The sequence below is a fragment of the Dromiciops gliroides genome, chromosome 3, assembly GCF_019393635.1.
Source record: "Dromiciops gliroides isolate mDroGli1 chromosome 3, mDroGli1.pri, whole genome shotgun sequence".
NCBI lineage: Eukaryota > Metazoa > Chordata > Mammalia > Microbiotheria > Microbiotheriidae > Dromiciops > Dromiciops gliroides.
The window spans coordinates 231,023,257-231,044,087 of record NC_057863.1 but is presented as its reverse complement, the minus strand read 5'-3'; the positions used below and the strand labels follow the sequence as shown (position 1 = coordinate 231,044,087).

Here is a 20,831-nt window from a genome sequence, read left to right as displayed (position 1 = left end):
CAATAAAATGCAAAAAGTCAGGTAAAACCAATATGAAAAATAAAGATGCAAAGATGCTAAAAAAGAAATCATGCTGTCCTATATTACAAGAAAAAAATTTTAAAGTATCATTTTAATGTAATACATTTATACAGGAGTGCCCTAGGTTATTTAGTTTTTAAAGTGTTCCAAAGCAGGTTTAAAAGATATAAAATGTCTATGAAAAGCTAAAACCATGATTTTTTTTTAATTAAAAAATAACAAAAAGGATGCAAGTGTTCTTAGTAGAGCTAGCGAATCATCCTTAAGCCAATTCACTTTCGAAGCATTGACTGTAGGGAAATGTCCTCTAAGAAAAATTGATCTAAGCTAATGCGCTATAGATTTGTGATTTTTCAATGAACTTGGCATTTAAAATGACCAGAGTATTTGCCTCCACCTCCTAGAATTCTCAATATATTTTAGTCCAGAAAAACCTTTTTCTGGCCAATTCTTTCTGTTTCCAAAAGATATATTTTCTTGGGGCAGCTAGGTGGCAGAGTGGATAGGACACCGGCCCTGGAGTCAGGAGGACCTGAGTTCAAGTGCAGCCTCAAACACTTAACATTTACTCATTGTGTGACCCTAAGCAAGTCACTTAACCCCACTTGACCAAAAAAAAAAAAGATATACCTTCTCTTTCTATATGCAACACACACACGCACGCGTGCACGCACACACACACACACACACACACACACACACACACCCCTTCTGCACCTTTTCTTTCTCTAGAACCCCTATCTTGCATTTGAAATCTCTTTTGGTCTAGAAATGTCCTATCTCAGAAGTTCTAGACAGTTTTCTTGTATTTTTTTTTCATTATAATGTTGAAGTTATTGACTTGTCATGTTTTTCCAGAACAGGTCTTTAAATTTTCTACCCACTACCCCTTTTCATCCAAGAAAATTTTATGCAACCCTGGGTATATAGGTATATAAAATAGGCATACATAACCTTTTGCTGTTGTCAAATTTTTGTGACCCCCCACATCAGTTACATGACCCCATATGGGGTCAAGACCCACAGTTTAAGAAGCTTTTTTCTAAATGATCTATAATCCATAAATTGTCTCTGTTTCCTGTCAGACATCAATATGTTTTATAGGCATAATCAAGTCATAGACATCCTGTTTTCTTTTAACATTTTTTTTTGCTTTTTTGCTTCTCTTCTTACAGATTGTCCTTTACTTCTATATATTTTCATTGCTAATCAATTGTCCTCTCTTTTGTTTCTTTGATGAGACTTGCCACCATGGATTTAAATTTTTCTGTTCTTTCAAGTAATCCTTCTAGAAAGACCATAAATTCTGCTTTCTTAATTTTTATTTCTCTCTGACAACATTCAGGAACATCTTACTGGGGTTGGGTCCTCTGTCTCATCAAGAATTTATTCATTTTCTTTTGCCTTATAACGTTTATTCTTTTTCCCAAAGAAGCCTGTATATCATTTCTATTACTGCTACTACTTCTAACTGTTGTAGTTATTATTACCAATGTTGTTGTAATTTCTACTCCATCTTCCCCCACCCCCACCATTTGTTGACCACTTCTTGCTATAGGAACATGAAACAAAGTCTGCCTGAGCTGAAGCCCAAAAGAATGAGTGACAATCACAAAATTCAATGACATGCAGAGCTGTTACTTAGGGCAGGATGAAGCTGAGAAACAGGAGCTGTTCAACATTATTTTAATTTACATGGCAGTGATGTAGCTCTGTATATGACTTTCCTTTTGCCTTATTGAGTTGATATTGATGAAGCCAGTGGCATCAGAAGGCCATAATCTGTTTATCCAAGGGCTCATAAGCACTCTAAACAATCATGCTCACAAGGTTTTCATTGTATAATGACTGGAGACTCCTCAGCCTATGATATAGAACTAGTCCTTGAATAGTGACACCTGGACCTTGCCCTCAACCCATTCCTAGGACTTGCCAATGTAGTAGTGGATAAACTCCCACTCTAGAAAATGCCAGAAATCATTCTACACAAATTCAGAAAATTTCAAGCCCAGGCCATTTGATTTTGTACACTTTCCAATGCATAGTGAAAGTCTTAATCTGTAACTGAGCATGAAAGAGGATCCTTTCCACTGGATCTCATCAATATCTATGGACTTCATTGCAAATAAGTAAGTTCTACACAATACCAATTCAGCAAACTCCATGTTTCCCAATAATTCTATTCAGGTAGAGAAAGAGTTCTGATGATATGTAGTAGGTTGTGCCATCTTTGAGGCACACCTGCTTGGAGACACCTATCTTGAACTGAACTCTAAGACATTTAGTCTATTAAGATTCTTTGTAGGGTCATAGGTCTTTGTGTAAAGACCATGAAAGGCTTGGTTGTTGGAGGTCTCCATGATTTCACTTTGTAGCCGATGTGAATAAGGTTTCCATCCATGCTCTATAGGTTCTTGGGAATAATAGGACTGGCAAAATGTGGTGCTTGACATACTCCATCATGTTATTATCTTATTCCAAACTGTTGTTGAATTAAGGCATCCTCTGGGGAACAAAAACCTTAATCTGAGGTGTCATTTAATGAATGAGCTCTAGCCATTCCCCTTTTCTGTAGCTCTGTTGACCATAAACTTAGCCCCTTCCCAGCAGACAATTTCACCTAATTTCAGGCAATGCAGGGTCTGACAAGAGAGGTGCCCAGATAGAGGGCAGAGTCCTAGTATAGGACATTTGACTAGTCAGCTGACCAGATGAACTAATCTACAACCTCTATACTGATATCCTCAGTGAAAACCTTTATTGTTTCAAGCTTTAATGCCTTGTTTCTCACCTATTCAAATTCTTCTTTCTGTCCACTATTGACCAGATAGGCAATTACATCATAGCCCTGTTCCTTCAACCACACCTGGAAATCAGATATGTCCCAGTTCCTGCTGAAACCACAGTGATTTTTCTTGACATCTTATTAGCACTAATGAGGCTAGAGGCATCATACTGGCTACAGAGGCTAGAAGATTGGACACTATACTATTTATTCAAAGATATGTTTTTACTTATTTAGCTGATTTAAAATTTTTATTCATTTCAGTTATTAATATTTTCCTTCTTGTTTTATCTACTTGTACTTAAGTTTTTTTAACTGAGTTTTCTTTTTCCTTCAACTTTTGGTCACTTCAATATTTTTATTTTTTGCCCTTATATCCTTCCAAAGCCAATTTCTGACTCCTTCCCTTTTGATGGCAGATCTCCCTTGAAAGTTGGCAGTCAGGGGGAAGCCAGGTGGCCCAGTGGATAAAGCACTGGCCCTGGATTCAGGAGTATCTGAGTTTAAATGCGGCATTAGACACTTGAAACTTACTAGCTGTGTGACCCTGGGCAAGTCACTTAATCCCAATTGCCTCACCAAAAAAAAAAAAAAGTTGGAAGTCAAAGCTTTCTCAGCCTCATTCTACATTGGGAATTTACTTTCACTGGTCTTTGTTTCTGTGTCCAAGTGATTTCTGGAAGGACAGAACTGGCTTCAGCTGTATGCAAGTTTCCTTTTTATCAGGCTTAGTGGATCCCTACCAACATGCAATCCCCATTCGCCCACTCCTGTTCTTTAATTCTCTGAACATAGCTACAGAGCTGTGCATTCCCATATTTATACGTCCTGTAATTCTTATAATTCTACTTTGTTCTTATAGGGTAGGAATAGGCAGAATTAACTTCAGTTGCTTATTGGCACAGAATGTTGGAGTAAGGTAAGGGGTAAGGGGGCCCACTTGCAGAGAATACAGCAACAGAAAGGGAATTGCTGAGTGGATTCCAGAGCACAAGCACATGTGGCCTGGTGGGGGGGAAGGGATGCTGGGTGAACATGTTAGGGTTGAGAAATTATCCTCTTCTATTAATTCATCAGGTGTTTACCTTATTAGGATTCTTAATATGTTCATCTATAGATTCAGTTTCAATTGCTTTATTTCCTTGCAAATATTTCATATTTTGAAAAGGTTTTCTAGGTCATGAGAAATGTCTAATTCTCCATCTTGTTGATTATGTAACCCAGAATGAAACATCCAGTCTCTTAGTTAATTGCATGCTCATTACTTATGACTTATTTGATTGGACATCAATCAGAAATGACTAGACAGTAATTCTCCTCCCTCCAAAACACCTGGGCTTCCATGACACCCAATGTAAATAAGTTGGCCTCATAAGAAGAGGAAATCGATCATTCATTCAACAAGGCTCATGATGTATGAAGGCCGTTGTTAGGTACCGAAGATACAAAGACAAAAATAAAATTCCTCCTATTAAAAAGCTTACATTCTATCTGGGGAGACAACACATACCTGTAGTGTTTGTGAGTATACAAAATGAATACAAGGTAATTAGAGTTTTAGGGAAATTAATAGCTGAAGAATTTGTGGTGGATATAGAGGGATTAATATAAAAGATGTGGTTTCTGAGTTGATCTTTGAGTGCAAGTAGGGATTCTAAGGGGCAGCTAGGTATTACAGCAAATAGAGTACTAGGCCTGGACTCATGAAGACTCTTCCTCACTAGTTCAAATCCAGCCTCAGATACTTACTAGCTGTGTGACCCTGGACAAGTCAATTCACCCTCTTTGCCCAAGTACCTCATCTATAAAATGAGCTGGATAATGAAATGGCAAACCACTCCAACATCTTTGCCAAGGAAAGTCCAAATGCAGTCAAGAAAAGTGAGATAATTAAAAATAACTCATCAATAAGGGATTCTAAGAGATGAAGGTGAGAAGGGAAGATATCCCAGGCATGGAAGAAATCTCTGCCTTTCCAATGATATGGGAAATAGAAAATAGTATGTAAGGAAGAATAAGTAGGCTAGTTTGGTGCAAATAAAAAGCATGTGAAGGAGTATAATACGTAATAAGCCTGGAAATATAATATTATAGATCTAGTCAGAAAAGACTTCAGAGTCATCTAATCTAATTGCCTCTTTTAACAGATGGGAAAATGTAGGTTGGAGCCAGGTGGTAAAACACTTTAAATGTCAGATGGAGGAGATATAGATTTATTATAGATATTCAATATAGATTTATTAAGGGCCAACTATGTTCCAGGCACTGTGCTAAGTATTGTAGATACAAGAAAGACAAAAGATCATTCTTACTTTCAAGGAGGTCACAGTCTAATTGGGGAGACAACATGTAAACAAGTGTATAAAAATAAGCTATAAATAGGGTAATACTGAAAATAGTCAATATAAATCAATATAAGGAATTAACTAAAATTAAGGAAAATGGGGAAAGGGCTCCTATAGAAGGTCAGATGTTAGCTAGGCATTGAAGGAAGCTAGGGGAGGTAGGTGGTAGAGATGAGGAGGGAGATCATTCCAGGCATGAAGAACAGGTAGTGAAGATGCCTAGAGTTGGGAAATGGAGTGTTTTGTGTGAGGAATAGCAAATAGGCCAGTGTCACTGGATGGCAGACAACATGGGAAATTGTAAAGTATCAAAAGATTGGAAAGATAGGAGAAGTAGCTTATGAAAATCCTTTAATGCTTTTCATAGGATTTTACACTTGAAGCTGGAGGTAATAGATAGCCATTAGATTTTATGGAGTATGGGTGCAATATGGTTAGATGTGCACTTTTTTGATCACTGACAGATGAGTGGAGAATGGATTGGAATTGAAAGAAAGTTAATCCAGGTAGACCAATTAAGATGTCATGGATAGGTAGACAAGATGGTGAAGGCAAGGCAGTGACTTCCCTGAGCTCTCACCAAAACCCCTCCAAATACCTTCAAATAATGCCCCAAGACAATTCCTGGAGCAGCAGAACCAACAAAAAATGGCGTGAGATCATTTTACAGCCAAACACAGCTTAGAAGTTTGACAGGAAAGGTCTGCTATACCAGGGTGAGTGGAGCACAGCCCCATGGCCACACCTCATAGACCCAGCCCCAGAGAATCAGGCCTCAGGAGTCTCTGAATCAGCTACAGCAGTAGGTGCTTCTTGAGCTCAGCCGCAAACCAGTGAGGGTGTCAAGAGGTTGACCAGGGGGAGATTGCTTGGGTCTCTTTGTTGCTGTTGAGGGAGGAAGCTGTTGTTTTGCCCATTCTTAGATGTGGCTCACAGTTTCTGGTGTCAACACAAGTGGGATAGAGGTACAGGCACCCCAGAGCTTGTAACCATACTGGAACAAGACTCTTTCCAGGTTAGAGGTCAAGTAGGCCTGTGATTGCTTATAGACCAGAGCACAGGTTAGGGGAGTGGTGAATGTGGCTCTCCTTAAATCATACCACCTTGGAAACTCTGAAAGTTGGGACAGTACACCCTGAAAGTAGTACCCTACTTTAAGAAGGAGTTAAAAGTCAAGAAATAGCCTGGGAAAATGAGGAAACAGAAAAAAATGCTAACCCTAGAAAGTGTCTATGGTGACAAGGAAGATCACCCTCAGAAGAAAATATAGTCATAGCTCCTATATCCAAAGCTTCCAAGAAAAATATGAATTGGTCTCAGGCCATAGAAATACTCAAAAAGGACATTGAAGATAATGTTAGAGAAGTAGAAGAAAAAATCAAGAGAGAAATGAAAGTGATACAGGAAAATAATGAAAAAAGTCAGTAGCTGAAAAGCAAAATTGGCCAAATGGAAAAGGAGGTACAAAAGCTCTTTGAAGAAAATAATTCCTTAAAAATTAGGACTGATCAAAAGGAAGCTAATGAGAAATACAAGAAATCAAGACACAATAAAGAAAAACCAAAAGAATGAAAAAATAGATGGCAATGTGAAATATCTCCTTGGAAAAAGAACTGACCTGGAAAATAGATCCAGGAGAGATAATTTTAAAATTATTGGACTACCTGAAAGCCGTGATCAGAAAACAAGCTTAGATATTATCTTCCAAGAAATTTTCAGGGAAAATTGCCCTGATATCCTAGAACTAGAAGGTAAAATAGAAGTTGAAAGAATCCACTGATCACCTCCTGAAAGTGATCCCCAAATTAAAGATTCCAGGAATATTATAGCCAAATTCCAGACTCTCAGGTCAAGGAGAAAATAGTGCAAGCAGCCAGAAAGAAACAATTCAAGTACGGTGGAGCCACAGTCAGGATAACACAAGATCTAGCAGCTTCTACATTAAAGTATCTGCGGGCTTGGAATATGATATTCTGAAAGGGCAAAGGAAGTGGAATTACAACCAAGAATCATCTATCCAGCAAAACTGAGAATAATCTTTCTGGGGAAAAATGGAAATTCAATGAAAGAGAGGACTTTCAAGCATTCATGAAGAAAAGATCTGAGCTGAATAGAAAATTTGACTTACAAATACATGACCCTAGAAAATCCTAAAAAGGTAAATATGAAAAAAATCATAAAAGATATTAAAAAGTTAAACTGTTCATAATCCTACATGAGAAGATGATACTTATAACACATAGGAACTTTCTCATTATTAGGGCAGCTGAATGGAGTATATTTTGACAGAGGGAACAGGTGTGAGTTGAATATAAAGGGAAGATATCTTTAAAAAAATAAAACTAAGGGGTAAGAGGAATGCACTGGGAGAAAGTGAAAGAGAGAGGTGGAATGGGGTAAAGTATCTCACATTAGAGAAGCAAGGAAAAGACTATGGAGTAGAGGGGGAGATGAGGGATGTGCATGGGAATGAGTGGGCCTCACTCTCATCAGAAATGGCTCAAAGAGGGAATAACATACAACTCAATTGGGTATAATAATCTATCTTACTCTGCAGCAAAGTAGGAGGGGAAGGATATAAGGGAGGAGGGGTGAAAGAAGGTAGGGCAGATTGAGGGATGGGGCAATCAGAAGCAAAACACTTTTGAAGAGGGATAGGGTGAAAGAAGATGGAAATTAGAGTAAATGGCATGGGGAGGGAATAGGATGGAGAAAAATATGGTTAACAATAGTAACTGTGAAAAAAAATGAAGCAAGTTTGTCTGATAGGCCTCAGTTCTCAAACACATAGAGGACTGAGTCAAATTTGTTAAAATAAGAGCCATTCCCCAATTGATGGATGATAAAAAGACATGAAGTTTTCAGATGAAATAATCAAAGCAACCTGTAGACATATAAAAAAATTCTCTAACTTATTATTGATTGGAGAGATTCAAGTCAAAACGATTCTGGGTACTACCTCATACTTACTGGATTGGATGATAGGACAGCAGAGGAAAATGACAAATGTTGTAGGGGACATGGGGGAAATGAGATAGTAATCCACTCTTGGTAAATTTGTAAACTGATTCAAACATTCTGTAGAGCAATTTGAAACTATGGCCAAAGGGCTATAAAACCATTCATACTACTCGACCTAGTAATACTATTACTAGGTTGGTATCCTAAAGGAGATTTTTAAAAAGTTGAATTCAAAATAATGGAAATGCCCATCACTTAGGGAATGTCTGAACAAATTGTGGTATGAGATTATGATGGAAAACTATTGTGCTGTAAAAAATGATGATCAGGATGCTATCAGAAACACCTGGAAAAATATACATGAGCTGATGCAAAATGAAATGTACTGTATACAAAATAACAGCAATAATGTAAGATGATCCACTGTGAGTGACAGTCATTTTCAGCAATGCAATGATCCAAGAAAACTCTGTAGGACTTATGAAAACTTCAGTCCATCTATAGAGAAAGAAGCGATGGTTTCTGAATACAGATTGAAGCATAATTTTTTTTCTTAGTTCCTTTGTAAAAGGTTTTTTTGGTATGTTTCCTTTCACAACCTGACTAATGTGGAAATGTTTTGCATGGCTACACATGTATAACATATTTAATTGTTTGAGTTCTTAAGGGGGGGAGGGAGGAAGAGAGTTTGGAACACAAAGTTTTAAAAATTGATGTTAATTTTTTTTACATGTAATCTGGGGTAAAATAAAATTCTTTATAATCCAAAAAAATGTCATGGAAATAAGCCAGGCAAAAGTTGGTGAGAATTATAAACAAAACCTGGGAGCAGCCTCTCACTAGATTATCAAGGACTTCATCTTGTTATGGCCTGGAGACCATGGTACCTGAGTCTTTCAGGAAACCTCCCTGGTAGCATCTCTTCCCTGATATTGTGGAAAGAAAATCAAGTCACAAATATAAAACTTTATTTCAATCCATCATTACAAACCAACATAAGAAGATTTTAGCTGGTTCATAAGAAAGCTATCATTGTGGAACAAGTGGCCTTCTGTATATTCCATTTACCACAAAATCTTCCATTTACCACAAAAACATAGGGAATACAGTAAGCATATTTTCTTCCTGTAGCAAATTGTTTTGTTTCAGGGGTGGAAAGATAGAACCTTTCTCATTTGCCAGTAAGTGTCTAATTTCAAAGGTCTGAGGCAAAGCAAACTTTCTTTTACTCTCTTTTGTCCTTGAATAAGAACCAGAATAAAGGAGGAAGAAATATAGAAGATAAATGTGAAAACCCACTTGAACTAAAATGGAAGTCATTCTAAATTATAAAATGTCATTAGTCATGTCAAGGTAAAATACAGTGTTGCCTTCTCTGACAACACACCGTTCCTTTGAAGGACCACTTTGAGGGCCTTATTCCCAGCTCCATCATGAGGAAGTTGATGGGCTGCCCTAGTCCAAAAGCATTCAATTTTAGCCAAAGTATGAAGGAGAAGAGAGATCATGAGTTACTCCAATACTCTTCTGCCTTTCTGGTGCTGTCCTTGTCTCTAGCTTTCTTTGATAAACTGAGTTAAGCCATATTCACTTGTTCTTTGGGACTTTCTTTAAACAGATAAAATTTTTAAAGGGATAACAGAAAGAGAGAGAGAGAAAAAGAGAGAGAGAGAGAGAGAGAGAGAGAGAGAATGAATTCTGTTTTTAGCATTCTAATTTTCCCCAAACCCTTTAGTTTTAACAACAAACATTGATAGCAAGAATTGGAACAATTAAAACAGTTGATCATATAGATCTCTTCAGGGATAAGAACTTTGGACTGTTGTGTACTAATACAGAGGCACATTGCCATGGAATCAATTCCCTGAATTTTAGAAAAGAGGTTGAAAGAGTAAGACACTATTTCTTGACAGGTAAACTAATGAAACTCTTGCTCTTTTCATTGTACCAAATATAAATACAATGATTGTGTTCTCTCAAGAGCCTTGCTGTAAGTGTTAAATTAATTGCTACTTTGAACATTTTAGTAACAGAACTGACTGGCCCATTGTATAATCAAACGTAGTTGAGTTTAATACTGAAAATGATTTTTAGGTAGTGGGTATAGAAAGCAAGAAGAATGATTTTTATTAGAATTAATGTCAGGTTCTAAGAATGTATTTGAAATTACAAGGATGAAAGATACCAAAATTACTTCCTAGTATTTTTTACTGCTCATATTATTTCATCAAGATTCAAAAAATAATGCAAGATTGCTAATCTCCCTCTGGGGGCCTTCTACTGAGATTGCCGTGGGAGGTTGGAGATGGAAGAGAGCTGGCAAGGAAAGAAATACAAAGTAATTTTCTTAGAAACAGAGCTCCAAGAATTCCCCTGATGCCTGTGAAAAAGGATAATGGGATATTTCCTGTCAACCAAAAGAATAATTTCCCTGTTAGATACAGAATGTCCTTTTACAGCTTATTTATTTTCAGTAAAACCTTGTTAATTATAACTTTGCTAATCCAGAAATTTGATATTTCTCACAAGAAATCTGGTGTTTTTATTTGCTTCTCAATAGATTTAATAGAGCTGAACTTAGCATTCCCATTTCAAAGACTTCATTAGTTTTTCAATGTATGATACATTACACTTGCTGGAATACTATGAAATACCACCATGAATAATTAAAACTAAATGACAATCATCAAAATAAATGAACCAAGAATAATTTCCTTGAACAAATACATATCAATTTGTTCATATCCTTGGAATTTTCCCAATTCTGTAATGTATAAGAATACTTTCATTTAAATGAATTAACAATGTTTTCCATTCTGTCTCTAAATTAATCCAAATTTCTCTTGCTCATAAATAATATACATCCATACATCAGATTGGGAAAGACAATGGGGAGGTGGAAAAGGTCAAGTCTACACAGTTGAGGGTGAAGAAAAAGTTGGCATCCCTGATTTCTTTAATTAAATTAATACAGAATCAAAATAATTCAAGCTCTAAAGGTGATTTTTCCCCCCAACATAACTATTTGATTTGGCTATCTACCCCTAGAAATGTCTTACCCATCATAAACCCTTTGTTTACTTTGTGGATTTTTCCAAAAATCTCTTGCAACCATGTTCCTTTATCTGTACAATAGAGATAATAACACATTATGCACTTATGTATTATATAATATATTTAGATGATGGATGGCTACATATCCAACAATATATAAATCACTATATAAATATAAATTTATACATACACAAATATTTCTGTACAAAGGTCATTGTTAATTACAATAATGATGATATTACCATTATTATCACTACTATTGTTTTTATTTCATCTTCATTTTTAAAAATGAAATTTATATACAACATGGTCCTGGGAAAAAATTTCTATCCTACTATTATTATTTTACATTTACGATCTGTGAATTATTGTATATATGAATATAACTACTTTCTAAGATAATTGAATTGAAATATTGGAATATAAGTTCATATTCTGTATGTTAGCTGAAATAATCTCTGGGACAACTCAAGTACAATAGAAGATGACTGGAATGATATATGCATTATCCTGTTCACATTGATTGTTTCTACTAGATCTGTATATTTTTAATATTTAAACTCCACATACCTTGGAAATTATATATATTTTACATGTTATGGTTAATATTATTTTAGGTTAATTGTGAGTAGCAGTTCAATCTGTGCTAAATTCTTTGCACTGTTATTGTTTATTTGTTGAATTTTCAAAAACATTTTGAGGTCTGTTTTTATATTATGTAAATGTATAATCAGTTAATTATGAGAGTTATAATTTTTAAAAAATTTATAAAGTTACCACTGATAGTATATGTGAGGCAAAATGATTATTTCCAGGACATTACTTCCCAAGTGGCTGCATAAACAAATTTTGGCCACCTGGACCAACAACATGCTTTAATCTCATCTAATTTATTCATTGAAAAATAAATTTGGAAAAAAATTAATTTGTAGGAATTGTTTATCTGATAAACTATAAAAGAGAAAAATTCCTGAACACAAGAAAAATCTCTTAGAAAATAGCTGCATGGGCTTCTGAGTCATGTAGTCTAGCACTGAGTCAACCCATTCTGAGAGGGAAAGAAAATCATGGGAGCAATCAAGTAATGGTGAATTCAAAGGCAGAGTGAGAGTATAGTAGTAGCAGCATGATCTTGGACCATGGGCTCTTAGAAAGAGAAAGAGCTACTCCATTAGGCACTTGGCAATATAAAGCCAAGCCTGGATGCAGCTTGAGTTCTCTCCTTGTCCTAGACCTTTACTTATTCAAACCCCTAAGAACTGATATGGCTAGAATGGACTTGACTGGATTATCTGTCAAAAGTAGTCAAGGATTTAATGTCTCATCCCCAACCCTTCTGCCTTTACACAGTAGACATTAACTACATCATTATTCTGTCCCTTATGTTTTTCTTTTCATAATCATTCATAATACATTTTTCATAATATAATGATTCATAATACAACTGCATAGAACAATGAATCATGGAACCTTAAAAACTGTATCACTTCTAACTTAAAATTATGATCACTCATCACTTTTTTAGATATGTGTGTGTCTAACAGAGAGTGGTGAGGCTACAAGAATAAGAGTCAGTGAATTTCAGAACATTCTCCTTAAAGGCAATTAACTTTAGGTAAGTTTATCATCTTTTTGTTAAAGCTAATCTAACCCTGGGTACAGAAGAAGCTAGATGGTGTGATGGATAGAGTGGTGGGCCTGGAGTCAGGAAGTCCTGAGTTCAGATATGGCCTCAGACACTTAATAGCTATGTGATCCTTGGAAAGTCACATTTTTTTTTTTTTGGTTCAAATTCCTCATATGTAAAATGAACTGGAGAAGAAAATGGCAAATCACTCCAGTATCGTTGACAAGAAAATGTCAATTGAGGTCATGAAGAGTCAGACACAAATGAACAACAACAAAAAATCCCTGAGTAGGACTAGAGTAGAGGGGGTGACTGAGGGAAAGTCATGCCTCCTGGGCTTCTGTAAGGGAGGAGCTGAGAAGGACAGAATACAGACAGTTCTTGCTTTATATAAGTGGACTATTCTGTAGGCCTCTGTGTAAAGATATTTTTATGTAATATGAATTTGCCCCTACTCATCCACTTTAGTTAGCCTATATAACGAAAGTATACACAAATTAATACCTTTATAAAATTCATAAAATATACTAAAAGAAAACATATTAAATACTGTATCATGATAAACAGAATTATGAAATGACAGGTAAAGTTAATGATAAAGTATTACAGTATTATACAGTAAAGCTAACATGGGCATGCAGAATGTTGCCCCTTTCCCACTCATTGCATACAGTCTTTATCTCTGTTGGTTGGCTGCACAACTTTTTTTTTTTTAATGGCGCTATCAAGAGATGTTTGGACAGTGACTCTCTTCCCCCCCTTTTATATATCTGATCATAGCAAGCAATAGTATTTTCAATTAATCTTTGACCTTTTAAAAATCTTGAAATATTTGGATCTATATTTTCAATACAAGAAAAAAAATTCACTTACATGATGAAATGCTTCTGCCAGTTGTTTTGTTGTTAATCTTTTTGGTTTGAGTTTGAGTTCTAAAGTTTCTTTCTTCTGAAATATTTTTAGCTAGCAATTTAATCAATTCCTCTTTCAAAATCCCCATTTAGATTTCCTTCAAAATTCTTTATGTAAAGCAAAATTTACATAATATGAATTTACTAAATTGAGAAGTGTCTGTATATTCCATGGGTGGGACCATCCACAGGGGTCCTTCACCTATACAACCAGTTCTACATCTCAGTGTCAATATGTGGCTACAATAGTATTGAACCAGAGACCATTTCCAATTAACTGACCATTTAGTTAGCCAAACTTGACTTAAACAATAACATTTGAATCTTTTAAAACCTGTTCTGCCTACCTATCTTTTGCACTCAAATAACAGTGTTTCCTGTGACCAATCATACAAGAAAAAGGGTAGTACCAAGACTGAATTGACAAAGTTGTTAGTTTAGAGTGTTAGCTATGAAATTTTTTGATATGATCCAAAGAGCTAAGAACCAGGGGATAAAGGCAGAGAATGAGAAACTATTTTGTTACCATAAAAAGGAAAGGAGTATCTAGTAAGTGACTACTATGGGCCAGACATTATGCTAAATGCTTTACAGACATTGTCTTATTTAAGTCTTACTACAACCCTTGACAGGAGGTAATATTATTGATACCATTTAGCACTTAAAACCGAGGCAGACTGAAGTTGAATAATTTGCTCAGTCACACAGGAAGTGTTTGAGGCCAGATTTGAACTCAAGTCTTCCTGACCTCAGGCCCAGTACTATATCCATTGTGCCAACTTGTTGGCAAAAGACAGAAAAGGGCACCAAGTCTCTAGGGTCAAGGTAGACCAGGTCATTCAAAAAAACACCTTGGCCTATAGAAAACACCTATGTCAATCCAGTCCTAGTACCTCATTTTCTCTACTATATTTCTACTTATACAGAAAGTGGTTGTTGTTGTTATCTTTCATTTTGAAGAAGACCGTGACATGAGGATGATGAGATGACTTACACCGAACTGGATTTAAGTTAAGGAGGGCTATGCAAGGTAACCAACCACATTCTCTCCCCCAGAGCTATCTGGGTCCAGTGGCAAGATATACATCAGGATGATTGGAGATAGCCCTGGATGTTAAAGTCATTTGGGGTTAAGTGACTTGCCCATATGTAAAAAAATAAGCAAGCAATCTGATATAGGTTATATGTGTACAATCACAATAAACATATTTCTGCATTAGTCATGCAGTGAAAGAAGAATCAGAACAAAAGGGAAAAACAAAAAAAGTAGAAACAGCATGGCTCAATCTGTATCTAGATTCCACAGATCTTTTTTTCTGAATTTGGAGAGCATTTTCCATCATGAGTCCATTGGTATTATCTTGGACCATTGTATTACTTAGAAGAGTTAAATATATTACAGTTGATCATCACACAATGTTGTTGACACTGTGTACAATGTTTTCCTGGTTCTGATGCTCTCACTCATAATCAGTTCATGTAAGTCCTTCCAGGTTTCTCTGAAATCTGCCTGTTTATCATTTCTTACAGTACAATAGTATTCCATTACATTCATATACCACCACTTGTTCAGCCATTCCCCAATTGATGGGCATTCCCTCAATTTCTAATTCCTTGCCATCACAAAAAGAGCAGCTATAAATATTTTTGTACATGTGGGTCCTTTTCCCTTTTTTATGATCTCTTTGGGATAAACTGAGGTGAGATTTTAATTCAGGTCCTCTTGACTCCAGGGTCAGTGCTCTATGCTCTGTGCCACCTACCTGCCCCCACAGAACGAGGATCTGCAGCTGTTGGAGTGGAAATAACAGTAGTTTGCTGTTAAAAGTCAAGATTCAGAAAGCAAAACTTTTAGTTAAGTTCTGACTACTCATTCTTATATTAACTGGCTCAAGAAATATATTATATCCTATTAAATATTGAGAATATTATTAATAAATCCTTACCAAATAATATATAATGTCTTTTTCTATATAGATAGATATACATATATTTATATTTACATGTGACACAATATAGACCACGTAACATCATGGAATAGCAAACAGATCTATATATACATATATAGATTGTTTATATATATGTATATACACAAACATATAAATTTGTTCATACTGCTGTATAGACTATATGCATATACACATATATAACTATGTATATACACGTGTTTATACATGTATACTTATATATTTTATATACATATATAAATGTCTTTATATAAAATGTTAGTGTACTTAAGGTCACCTAGGTATTCATCAGATGGAAAGAATATATAGGTGGAAATGTGATTGCTTTTAAACTTATAGTTTAAATAACTAAATGTTAGGAATCATTCTAATATGGAGTTTGTATTAGAAATTCCAATGATCTTGATAATAGTACAAGGCAAGGGTTTCAGATAATGTTATCCAATGTGATGCATGTGAAAAAGGCTTAATAAATCTTAGCTATAATTTCTTTTAAACCAATAGATCAGAATAAAATTGTATGGACCAGGATCTACATATAGACATAAGAATGATGTCAACAATTAAATAGTTTGGCAATTAGGGTCAGCATTTTTATATCATTTATAATACTCTTAATAATAAATTAAACATCACCTCCTCTAAAATTGACAAATACTTTATATTATCCCTTATCAGTAAATATGGAACTAACTTTTGAAGGGAATTTATTTGTATTTTCCCATACTTTGGATTTTGCTCTGTATTACTATAAGGTTTCATCACATATCAAAATTTTTCCTGGGTAAAATGATCCAAAAATCATATCTAATAAAAGTAATTGAATTCAGAAGATTTTTACCTTATATTACTGTCTTTTTCTTGTGATTTCAGTCAATTAATCTTATAGCTTCGGAAAGCCCTTGTTTCAAGTTGGGGATTTGTCATTTCTTCCAAAGTGAGTTTAAATCTTTTTTTTTTTTTTTAATTAGCTTAGTGCCAAGGGACTCTAACAGGTTATATACACGAACACACCCATATATAGATAGATATACCAGATATACATACATACATGCATATATGTATATGTTATATATTTACTTGTTTTATATATATACACATATACATGCATATGTGTATATATAATGTGTATATACGTGTATATACATACGTACACATGTGTGTGTACATATACATACACACACACATAAATGTTCCCCCCCTCCTCATTTGAATGAAAAGTGCTTGTGGCCAGGGCCTTTTTGACTTTTGTTTTTATATCTTCAGCACTTACCATCATGTCTGGTACATAATAAACATTTAATAAATACTTGTAAATAAATTCAATATGAATGTTGGACTGAAAGTGTCTTTAGATATATAGGCCAAATTTTTATTTTTCAGGCAATGAGGGTTAAGTAACTTGCCCAGGGTCACACAGCTAGTAAGTATCAAGTGTCAGAGGCTGGGTTTGAACTCAGGTCCTCCTGAATCCAGGGCTGGTGCTTTATCCACTGTGCCACCCAGCTGCTCCCAAATATTTTGTTTTAGTAATAATCAATAGTATTTATAAAACACTTTAAGATTCACAAAGCATATTACAAATATGATCTCATTTTATCCTTGTAACAACCCTTGGAGCTAGATGCTATTATTATCATCATTTTACAGATGAAGAAACTAAGGCAAATGGAGGTTAAATGATGTTGGACATCAGTCAACAGTCAGTCTACTATCATTTATTAAGCACTTACTATGTTCCAAACACTGCGTTAAGTTCTGGGCATACAAATGCAAGTAGAAAGAAAATTCTTGATATCAAAGGGCTAATATTCTAATGGGAAAAGACCACAAAGGGTGGTTTTAAGGAAAATACTTAGCACGGAGACATGGTAGAGGAAGTCTTAAGTGTGAGGAATGAGACATGGCCATCCTGGGTGCCCTACTTAATTGGAGATTCTGGCAGAAGCCACCCAATCAGGCAACCATTGGGTCATCTTGTGAATTCCAGGCATGGAGTGAGGCTTCAGGATATAGACCAGGTGCATGGTGTCTGAGGTGGGATTTGAACACACTTCATCCTGACTCCTAGTCCAGGTCTCTATCCATAGGGCCACCTATCTGCCTGTTTTTGCAAGAAGCAAAAGGCACAAGTGGAAACAGACTCAGAGAAGTGTGACATGATTTGTCTTAGGTCACAAAGACTTCTCCACCTGTTGCCTCCTGTTGACTCCCACAAGAAGAGCCCACTGTCCATTCTACCAACATGTTTTTGGTTTTGATTCTGTTTTTTTTTTCCCTCCTGGAATCTTCAAAAATTACCTGGTATCAGAACTAGTTCTTAAAAGCGAGCAAATATCTCTTGCTAACTCTCTTATCCTTGATTGATCCTTTCATTACTAAGTAATTAAACCTGGGGGATTTTCACCCTGGAAACTTTTCACTTTTCAACTCCAACTTGCTTTTCTAGGATCCTGGTTGTTTTCTTAAGCAAAATCAAGATCAGATGTAAACACAAATGCACCTGTACCGACATGGCCCCTTCTATTTCTGCTTTGTTTTCTCAAGGGCAATCATTTCAAAGGTTGTAGGCAGGATTTTCTAAGGTTGCTTGACTAACCAGACACCCTCAAGATAGTAAACAACATAACCTATTAGAATGAAAATGAGCACAGAAAATTTTAATTTGTTGTCTTTAGTACATAGGTTTTGGAGTTTGCAGAAATAGAAACGTTAATTTTTTAATATGAGATAAACTAAAAAAACTTAGTTTTCCTGCTATAAAAATGACTCAAAACAAAAGCACAGTAATAGGAATAAAGTCAGGCACTTTAGCAAAGTATAATAATGATGATGGTGGTGATGGTGGTTATGATAACTAGCACAGATATAGCACTTTAATGTTAGCAAAGCACTTTTCAAATATAATCTCATTCTTTAATCTTTAAATCAACTCTAGGAAGTTCCATCTATCATTGTCTCCATTTTACAAGTGATGAAACTGAGACAGATGATGAAATCACTTGTCTAGACTCAAAAAGCTGAGAAGTATCTGAGGCCAGATTGAACTTGGGTCTCTCTGACTCCAGGTCCAACAGTCAGTCCTCTGACGTACTGTCAGAATGAAGACTGTCTAGATTGGGTTTATACGACAGGTCTGGAACTTTTTGTAAATGGGGTTGGAGAAACTCAAAATGAGTGGTTAGCAGTTAAAGGTCAAACATTTTCTTTTTTTTTTATGAGATATTTTATTTTTTCCGTTACATGTAAAGATAGTTCTCAACTTTTGTTTATACATGCTTTACAATTTCAGATTTTTCTCCCTCCTTCCCCTCCCTTCCCCCTCCCCTAAGGTCAAACATTTTCAATGAAAAGACTGTCCTGCTCAAAATTGGCCATGACACCCAATTTTCTTTCTTGTTATTGGTTTCATTTTTAACCTTTTGACCTTCGTTCCTGTTCTTTACTACCTGATTGGCTAGTGGTCATTGCTATAGGTTTGTTAGATGGGACATGAAAAATGATGTGCCATCTCAAATGAGTCCACCCATGTAGACCATTTTATTCAATACATTTATGTTAAATATAAGAGGGCAAGTTGCAGCATTGAGGATAGGTCAATCTACTGTCATGAACATGTAGAATCATAAAATTATAAGCAGGTAGGTGGTATAGTAGTAGGGCCTGGAGTCAGAAAAACTTCAATTCAAATCTGATCTCAGACACTTACTAGCTGTGTGACAGGGGACAGGTTACTTTAACAGACAAACAAAAATTTCTGCATCAATTTCCTCAACTGTAAAATGCAGAGAAATCATAGCACTTACTTCATACAGTTGTGAGGATAAAATGAAATAATATTTGTAAAGCACTCATCACATAGTAGGTGCTGTATAAATGCTTATGACCCTATGCCCTTCATAAAATCATGGATTTTGAGCTAGAAGGGACCTTAGAAATTTTAGAGTCCAATCTCTTCATTTTACAGATGAGGAAACCGAGACCCAGCAAGATTAAGTTACTTGTCCGGGGCAAAACAGTTAATGATATGAAAACATAATATTTTGCCTGTTGCAAGCTTGATTTAATTATTAAAAAATATTTCTCAATGCCATCTGGTTAAAGGTGATTATTGGAAAGATCCTGAAAAAGCTATTATGTAGGCATAGCTGGGTGGTGCAGTGGATAGAGCACTGGCTCTGTAGTCAGGAGTACTTGAGTTCAAATCCAGCCACAGACACTTGCCACTTATTGGCCGTGTGACCCTGGGCAAATCACTTAACCCCAATACCCTCAAAAAAAAGCTATTACGTAAAGGCAACTAGGTGGCACAGTAGATAAAGCATCAGCCCTAGATTCAGGAGAACCTGAGTTCAAATCCAGCCTCAGACACTTGACACTTACTAGCTGTGTGACCCTGGGCAAGTCACTTAACCCTCATTGCCTGCCCATCCCCCAAAAACTATTATGTAAAAATAGTACTCAATATTCAGATTTACATTCTACATTTACCTAATAGTAATTTGGTATTAGGTGTGTTTACCTAGCTATTGGCCATAACTAGATTTCAGAATTTTACTTTAATAATAATTACTTCCATCCTTAAATTAACTATAGGGCACAAAATAAAAACAAAGCATATCCTTTGTTGTTAAAGGTCTTAGCAACTGTACACACACATACACACACAAACACATATAATCTCAGCTCTTTTTGCCATATTCATGCTGCTTCCCACACTCTCATGAATCAAAATCTGATAACACTATGGGAAGAGCCTCTTGGTTGTACTTGCATTGCTATTATGAGCTTCCACTAACATAGTATTCCAATGCCTTATCATGACTTGGAGATGACCCTGAAGCTGGTACTTTTGAAATACAAGAAAGATATTATCCACCCCTAAAGAAAGACCTGATATTGTCTTACTACAGACTGAAGCATGCTTCACTTTCTTTTTTCATTCTTTTTTTTTAATTGGAATCTTCTTTTACAAAATGATTAATGTGGAAATGTCATACATTATTGTACATGTATAACCTATATCATATTGCTTTCCATCTCTGCAACAAGGGAGGGGATAGAGGGAGGGAAGGATAGAATTTGGAATTCAAAACTTTAACAAAACAGCCCACACATGTTAAAAAATTGTTTTAATATGTAATTGGGGGTGGAGAGGGG

The 20,831-nt window shown here is 35.6% G+C and overlaps 1 pseudogene; it reads right to left on the bottom strand.

Annotated features, from left to right (window-relative positions):
* Positions 1 to 1,712: 1,712 nt before the first annotated feature.
* LOC122747386 lies at positions 1,713 to 18,186 on the bottom strand (annotated as a pseudogene).
* Positions 18,187 to 20,831: the final 2,645 nt, after the last annotated feature.